Consider the following 9,499-nt stretch of genomic DNA (forward strand, 5'->3'; position numbering starts at 1 on the left):
CTAATTAGTATGGTAATACTATCATCATAATAAAGGTTAAACTTCTATTAACGGCAGTGAATTTATCAAATATACACACACACACAGCATGTTAATAACACAATTAGGCAAACTAAGCAAAAAACACACGCTGCAGCCTATTTGGCAATATGGGATCCCCAACTTCCAAATAAGAATTCCAACCAAGTTTTAAGCGTCCACTTTGGTTGTGGGGAATTATTCTTAGCAACAGTGGCAATGTATTCGGCGAGATCAGGCATATTTGAAGAGTGATCTGGGACAAAAGTACAACATTTCATCGCCAATGATTGCACGAGTGCCCCCACCTGCCAAAAAGATAGTCAAATACACATGGATTCTGTTATACATACGTGGTAGTAGAGTAAAGGCCTGAGGGCACACATTTCATATGTTGTGAAATCTGTTATGAATGTATTGTAATGTTGTTTTCATTTCTCTGTTTTGTCAAGCCAATATACACAATTATTTTAGTTCGCCATTCAGTTGTTCCAGGGCATTTCAAGTAGCATTGACAACTTTCTCTACATGTTTAGTGATGTCATGAATTTGGTCTAGGGCACATGCACTCCGTACCCAGTGAAAAACACATCAAAGAACATGGAGGCAGGTGCCTGAGTGTGAGTGATGTCAGCTAGAGACCTCTTATCTCTCCTCATTCCAGGGGGTTTGTAGTCTCTTAAACAGAGCCTTCGGATCTTTTCATTGTTTGGAAGGGTTCTCATAGCAGTCACCACAAACCCAACAGTGCAAGTATTTGATCCATTAAGATCGGACTCAACCCACACACTCAACAGTCCTTTTCTTTGGATATCAGGTCAGCAACCAATTCTGCTCTAGATAAGAACAAATTGTCTTCATGATTGTGAGGGCCCATCAGGACTCTCCTTTCATGATGACGTCTGGGCCACTCCAGGCCTGAGTTGGTCCCTTTGGCTCAGGACTCTTTCTACGATTGTCATCTTCTGGGCCACTACTCCGAGCCTGCGTTGGTCTCGGGACTTATTTCACCCTTATAGAAACATTCTGTCTCCAAGACAGGCCCCCTTTGTACTTTGCGTCCGGCCACAAATACATTTGCACATAAATCATTCCATCTAACCCATAAGACATGAATTGCTCTACATACAAAAAACTTGCTCAAGTCAATTAGTAAGTTACAAAATGTGTCAGTTTCCAACAATACCACCTAGAAACCATATTGACTTTCACAGGGAAGAGAGAGAACACATAAAGTTTCACACCAACCTTGATAAGAATGACATTGGAGCAAGGTTAGCCCAAGCTACAATCAAGTGGCTCTCCTCACATTTTAGCGGCATCACTCTGTCTCTAGAAGCCACACTTATCCAAATCATAATTAGACCTATTTATAAATTGTCCAACCCAAATTTAGAATGACAGTCCTTAATGCTTCACGTTGGTTCTATCACTCGAATTTAAGACCCTCAACTTATCACACACCAACACTGGCAGAATGTACATTTACATTAACACACAGTATATTCATCTTATATTTCTAGCATTCACTTTTCTCATCACGACCCCATTTATGGTAATGACAAATTGGTATCTCAATGCATTCTTAGTCTAAATTACTTACATTTCGCAGTGTGCAGATCTCCACAATCAACCTGAAACCCCAAATTAACAATTTTGGACAAGCCTAAATCAATTACGGGCACGGTTGACCTCACCCCTCCTTCACGGCACTCATTCTTCTGGTGTTTCTTCATTTTCTTCTTCAGATAGCTTTACAGTTTGTCCTCCCAATGTTACACATGTTCAAAGTGCATGGCCTTTGATCATGTCTCCATTCCTGTCACGGTTGTCGTTGGGTAGAGATGACCAAAATGCAGCGGGAATGTGGATGCTCATCTTTATAATTTATTAAATAAAGAGAACCTCAAAACAACAAAACAAAAGAACGACAGACGACAGTTTCACAGGCTATGACAACTAGCAGTGCAAAAGACAACTACCCACAAAATCCCCAGGTGAAAACAAGCATCTAATATATGACTCCCAATCAGGAACAACGACGTACAGCTGTTCCTGATCGGGAGCCACACAAACCACACAGAAATAGACAGACTAGAAAACCATAGAAAACCAACACTAGAACATATACTCAAACCCCAGACTACATAAACCAAACACCCCTTTAATAACACACACAACCCGAACCATATGAAACAAATACCCTTCTGCCACGTCCTGACCAAACTACAATACAAATACTCCCTCTACTGGTCAGGACGTGACAATTCCAATATCTGGGGAATAATCGGATTTTCCCAAGCAGACAAATCTCTCACCTGAGCTGCCACTGTCCTTTACGGCCCATTATGTCTTGTCCATTTACCTACCAGTACACCAGCAGCATGAGAGAAGTTTGGACGGGATCTCTCTCTATGCTCGCTCCACTTGGACTCATGTTGCACTCCTGAGAGAAAAGGCATGAGAGAAAAAGCAGTTGATAGCTTCGACTGGATGCTGTGTACAAGTTGCTGGCTCAGACTCAGGTCTCAGGTAGAAGTAGTGAAGGACCATAGTGAATGCCATTGTCGCTATTACTTCAGCCAGTTAGAGGGGGTGAGGTAGAGGGGGTGAGGTTCACACTGTTCTCAGTCAAATGATCTCTTCCCATTACTTCTAGATACGATCTGTGGTTACCTTCGCCATAACCTCGAGAGAGGACAGACCAGAACAACAGTTTAGTTTATGGCATTTCTGATTCAGGAAATCCAAACAAAATATTTACTGTATGACAAATTATTACTTCTACCAATATTATTAATACAAATTTCTAAGACACATGTCAGAAAACAACAAGACACTGTTGAAACCATTTTTGCAAACTGGCTTATACTCCCCTATCACAGTGGCGACCTCACCGCAGAGCTACAGGGTCAGGGAGTCAGAGGGCTAATCCTTTGGGAGAAATCCCGACCATCCAGCAGACCCAATCTGATGAGATGTAGTACAGAGAAATTGCTCGCTATTTATAGGGCCCCACTGGACTGGTCATTCACCCTTTGGACACATGACTCACATTGTGATTCATGCACCCAAAAAAACAACAACACTGCCGGGTAAATGAAAAGAAACAAATCAGAATAACAAATAAAATTTGAATTACAACTCTTGATAAATCCATAAGGAAATAATTGAATCCCATAAGGTAATAGTAAAATAGACTAGAGATGGGTGTCCCTTGTTCATGGGCAGCGCTCTTTCTATCTGTCCTTCTAGTGGTCCGAATCACACATAGGACTATTGATGAATTCTAAACTCCTTGCTAATTATCTGTGTTACATATTCAATTTAAATCTCACCCAATGTCTCTAGCCTTTCTAGTGAGGCTGATCAGACCTCACCAGAAAGTCAGAACAGAGGTCAGAGGTCAGAGGTCATTGAACCCAATTAAGTGAGTTTTTCTTTATATTTTCTTTCCTTGTACTTCAGACTCATTATTTAAAGACATTGCAAACATTTTGTGTATCAGGTTTACATCGTGTTTTTCAGTACATTTCTTAACAAGATAATTTACATGTGTGCAACAAAAACTCTGACAACAGAAAATTGAGAAATTTAAATTTGTGTCCCCCTCTTCCCTAGAACTCAAATAAAAAGACCACACACAATAAATCAAACACAGGATTAACACCACTAACAAATATTGATAACGGGTGGGTTGTGTGTGGGTGCTGGCGTGTGTGGTAAAATGTAGGGTGAAAACAAACATAATGGCCAGGCCTTAATTTGGGAGCTCCCTTAAACAGCCGGATCCGGATACCTTTATACTGTATAGTACACAGTCTCAATAACTGCTCTCCTAAGGCACCTGCCTTAGGAAGCCTTTCAAAGGGAGAGATACAGAATCATTGGTAAACTTGGTCTGGACATTGACCAGTCCTGGAAGAACCAAAAATTACTTCGTTTTCACTTTGCTACATCTTAGTCAGTCCAGAGAATTGTTCATCTTAATCGAGTTTACTGCATCTTGATAAAACCTTGCGTATACAGAATCATACATATCAGATGACATATCAGATGATATCGTCCCATCAAGCGGAATAAGCACCATCTAAAGTAAACAATCCCAGAGCCCCTTTCTTGTAATCTTCTCATTTTTGACCTATTGCATTGACATATGATCTATACTAACTGTCTCCAGACTATACATTTTTCAACCACACAGTGTTTAGAATATAATGAAATTATAGCAGTTGATGTTTGAAGTGTGTGGCAATTCAATGCTGGTGTTTTTGATGTTCACTACAAGTAAATCAAGTTAGAGCAATCACATTGTGATATAATCACAATAATAATACATACCAACAAATAAACCAAATAAATCTGTAAATCAAGGCGTCCATATATTTGCTTTACCATGATTATGAAACAAACATGATACAGAACATGAAGTACCGAACTGTACATCATATTTATTTTTCAAAGTGTCTGTGGCAAGAGAAGACACAGATAACACAAACAGGAGGATGTTCTGAGGACCTGTACTGACACCAAACGTGACCATAAAAATAAAAAACAAGTCACAAACATCTATTAGGGCCAGTTAACAATCATGATCACAAATCATTTTAACATAACAAAAATGATTAACCTCCCTGGGCAAGGTGGGACGTCAACAGCCAGTGGAATCATGTGGCGCGAAATACAAATACCTCATAAATGCTATAACTTCAATTTCTCAAACATATGACTATTTTACACCATTTTAAAGACAAGACTCTCGTTAATCTAACCACACTGTCCAATTTCAAAAAGGCTTTACAGCGAAAGCAAAACATTAGATTATGTCAGGAGAGTACCCTGCCAAAAATAATCACACAGCAATTTTCAAAGCATGCATATATGTCACAAAAACCAAAACCACAGCTAAACGCAGCACTAACCTTTGATGATCTTCATCAGATGACACTCCTAGGACATTATGTTATACAATACATGCATGTTTTGTTCAATCAAGTTTATATTTATATCAAAACTCAGCTTTTTACATTAGCATGTGATGTTCAGAACTAGCATACCCACCGCAAACTTCCGGTGAATTTATTTAATTACTCACGATTAACGTTCACAAAATACATAACAATTATTTTAAGAATTATAGATACAGAACTCCTTTATGCAATCGCGGTGTCAGATTTTAAAATAGCTTTTCAGTGAAAGCACATATTGCAATATTCTGAGTAGATAGCCCGGCCAGCACGGCTAGCTAATTTGACACCCACCAAGTTTGGCCCTCACCAAACTCAGATTTACTATAAGAAAAATTGGATTACCTTTGCTGTTCTTCGTCAGAATGCACTCCCAGGACTTCTACTTCAATAACAAATGTTATTTTTGTTCAAAATAATCCATAGTTATATTGAAATAGCTCCGTTTTGTTCGTGCGTTGAGGTCAGTATCCGAAGGATGACGCGCGGGCGCATTTCGTGACAAAACATTTCAAAATATTCCATTACCGTACTTCGAAGCATGTCAAACGCTGTTTAAAATCAATTTTTATGCGATTGTTGTCGTAAAATGGCGATATTATTCCAACCGGGCGACGTTGTATTCATTCAAAGACTGAAAGAAAAAAATGGAGAAGTCTCATGAACGCGCATCTCAGTCTCACTGTTCCCAGGCAGGCCACTTACAAACTCTGCTGCTGTACTTTGCCCCGACACAGGAGACACGTCATTCCACTTTCTGAACGCTTTAGAGAGCCAATGGAAGCCTTAGAAAGTGTCATGTAACAGCACAGATGCTGTATTTTCAATAGAGATGCAACAGAAGGACAACAAATTGTCAGACAGGGCACTTCCTGCATGGAAGTGCATTATTGAAGGTCAAGAACTTTTGCAAAAGTATCTTAAGTATTAAAGATGTAGTTTAATCTGATGAAGATCATCAAGAGTTAGTGCTGCATTTAGCTGTGGTTTTAGTTTTTGTGACATATATGCTTGCTTTGAAAATGGCTGTGTGATTATTTTTGGGAGGGTACTCTCCTGACATAATCTAATGTTTTGCTTTCGCTGTGAAGCCTTTTTGAAATCAGACAGTGTGGTTAGATTAACCTCTCTATCGTCCCACCTACGTAACAGCCAGTGGAATCCTGTGGCGCGTTATTCAAATACCTTAGAAATGCTATTACTTCAATTTCTCAAACATATGACTATTTTACACCATTTTAAAGACAAGACTCTCGTTAATCTAACCACACTGTCCGATTTCAAAAAGGCTTTACAACGAAAGCAAAACATTCGATTATGTCAGCAGAGTACCCAGCCAGAAATAATCAGACACCCATTTTTCAAGCTAGCATATAATGTCACAAAAACCCAGAAGACAGCTAAATGCAGCACTAACCTTTGATGATCTTCATCAGATGACACACCTAGGACATTATGTTATACAATACATGCATGTTTTGTTCAATCAAGTTCATATTTATATCAAAAAACAGCTTTTTACATTAGCATGTGACGTTCAGAACTAGCATACCCCCCCCCGCAAACTTCCGGGGAATATACTAAAAATGTACTAAATTACTCACGATAAACGTTCACAAAAAGTATAACAATTGTTTTAAGAATTATAGATACAGAACTCCTCTATGCACTCGATATGTCCGATTTTAAAATAGCTTTTCGGTGAAAGCACATTTTGCAATATTCTAAGTAGATAGCCCGGCATCACAGGGCTAGCTATTTAGACACCCAGCAAGTTTAGCACTCACCAAAGTCAGATTTACTATAAGAAAAATGTTATTACCTTTGGTGTTCTTCGTCAGAATGCACTCCCAGTACTTCTACTTCAATAACAAATGTTGGTTTGGTCCCAAATAATCCATAGTTATATCCAAACAGCGGCGTTTTGTTCGTGCTTTCAAGACACTATCCGAAAGGGTAAAGAAGGGTGAAGAGCACGACGCATTTCGTGACAAAAAATGTCTAAATATTCCATTACTGTACTTCGAAGCATGTCAACCGCTGTTTAAAATCAATTTTTTTGAATCTTCTCAGGTTTTTGCCTGCCATATGAGTTCTGTTATACTCACAGACACCATTCAAACAGTTTTAGAAACTTTAGGGTGTTTTCTATCCAAAGCCAATAATTATATGCATATTCTAGTTACTGGGCAGGAGTAGTAACCAGATTAAATCGGGTACGTTTTCTATCCGCCGTGCAAATACTGCCCCCTATCCCCAACAGGTTAACGAGAGTCTTATCTTTAAAATGGTGTAAAATAGTCATATGTTTGAGAAATTGAAGTTATAGCATTTTTTAGGTGTTTGTATTTCGCGCCACGTTATACTATTGGATATTGGTGAGGCGTTCCGCTAGCGGAACGTCTGTCCCTAACAGGTTTTAACAGGTGTGCCTTGTTAAAAGTACATTTGTGGAATTTCTTTCCTTCTTAATGTGTGTGAGCCAATCAGTTGTGTTGTGACAAGGTAGGGGTGGTATACAGAAGATAGCCCTATTTGGTAAAAGACCAAGTCCATATTAGGGTAAGCACAGCTCAATTAAGCGAAGAGAAACAACAGTCCATCATTACTTTAAGACATGAAGGTCAGTGAATACGGAACATTTCAAGAACTTTGAAAGTTGCAAAAACCATCAAGCACTATGATGAAACTGGCTCTCATGAAGACCGCCACAGGAAAGGAAGACCCAGAGTTACCTCTGCTGCAGAGGATAAGTTCATTAGAGTTACCAGCCTCAGAAATTGCACCCCAAATAAATGCTTCACAGAGTTGAAGTAACAGACACATCTCAACATCAATTGTTCAGAGGAGACTGAGGGAATCAGGCCTTCATGGTCAAATTTCTGCAAAGAAACCACTACTAAAGGACACCAATAAGAAGAAGAGACTTGCTTGGGCCAAGAAACACAAGCAATGGACATTAGACCGGTGGAAATCTGTCCTTTGGTCTGATGAGTCCAAATTTGAGATGTTTGGTTCCAACCACTGTATCTTTGTGATACGCAGAGTTGGTGAACGGATGGTCTCTCTATGTGTTGTTTACACTGTGAAGCATGAAGTTACACTGACAGTGATTTATTTAGAATTCAAGGCACACTTAACCAGCATGGCTACCACAGCATTCTGCAGTGATACGCCATCCACAAGCATTTGGCTACACTCGCATTAACATCTGCTAACCATGTGTATGTGACCAATAAATTTGATTTGATCCCATCTGGTTTGTGCTTAGTGTGATTGTCGTTTGTTTTTCAACAGGTCAATGACCCAACACACCTCCAGGCTGTGTAAGGACTATTTGACCAAGAAGGAGAGTGATGGAGTGCTGCATCAGATGACCTGGCCTCCTCAATCACCCGAGCTCAACCCAATTGAGATGGTTTGGGATGAGTTGGACCGCAGAGTGAAGGAAAAGCAGCCAACAAGTGCTCAGCATATGTGGGAACTCCTTGAAGATTGTTGGAAAAGTATTCCTGGTGAAGCTGGTTGAGAGAATGCCAAGAGAGTGCAAAGCTCTCATCAAGGCAAAGGGTGGCTACTTTTATTTATATATATGTTTAGATGTAATACTTTTTTGTTACTACTTGATTCCATATGTGTTATTTCATATTTTTGATGTCTTCACTGTTATTCTGTAGAACATATTAAAAATAAAGTAAAACCCTTGAATGAATAGGTGTCCAAACTTTTGACTGGTACTGTATGTAAATGTAAATGTGATTTTTAATACATTTATAAATTCTAAAATCCTGTTTTTGCTTTGTCATTATGGGGTATTGTGTGTAGATATATGAGGGGGGAAAAACTATTTAATCAGGCTGTAATGTAACAAAATTTGGAAAAGGTCAGGAGGTCTGAATACTTTCTGAATGCACTGTATATAAGGTCCCACAGTTGATACTGCATATCAGCGCAGAAACTATATCATGAATATCAAGGAACTGTCCGTAGGTCTCCGTGATAGGATTGTGATGAGGCATATATCCAGGGAAGGGTATAAAACTATTTCTAGAGTGTTGAATGTTTCCAAGAGCACAGTGGTCTCTATGATTGGGAAACATATGGAACTACCCAGACTCTGCCATCTGACCAAAGTGAGCAACTGGGCATGAAGGACCTTGGTCAGGGAGGTGACCAAGAACCCAATGACCCCTACAGAACTACAGAGTCCCCTGGCTAAAATGGGAGAACCTGCCAGAAGGACGACAGTCTCTACCCCACTTTGCTAATCTGGGCTTCATGGGAGAGTGGCCAGATGGAAGCCACTCTTGACAAAAAGGCACATGACAGCACACCTGGAATTTGCAAAAAGGCACATGAAAGACTGAAATTATAATGTAAAATATTCTGATGAGACAAAAATGTAACTCTTTGGACTGAACGCAAATCACTATGTCTGGAGAAGTCCAGGCACAGCTAATCACCCATCTAACACCATCCCTACCGTGAAGCATGGTGGTGGCAGCATCATGCTA

The sequence above is a fragment of the Salmo trutta genome, chromosome 5, assembly GCF_901001165.1.
Source record: "Salmo trutta chromosome 5, fSalTru1.1, whole genome shotgun sequence".
NCBI lineage: Eukaryota > Metazoa > Chordata > Actinopteri > Salmoniformes > Salmonidae > Salmo > Salmo trutta.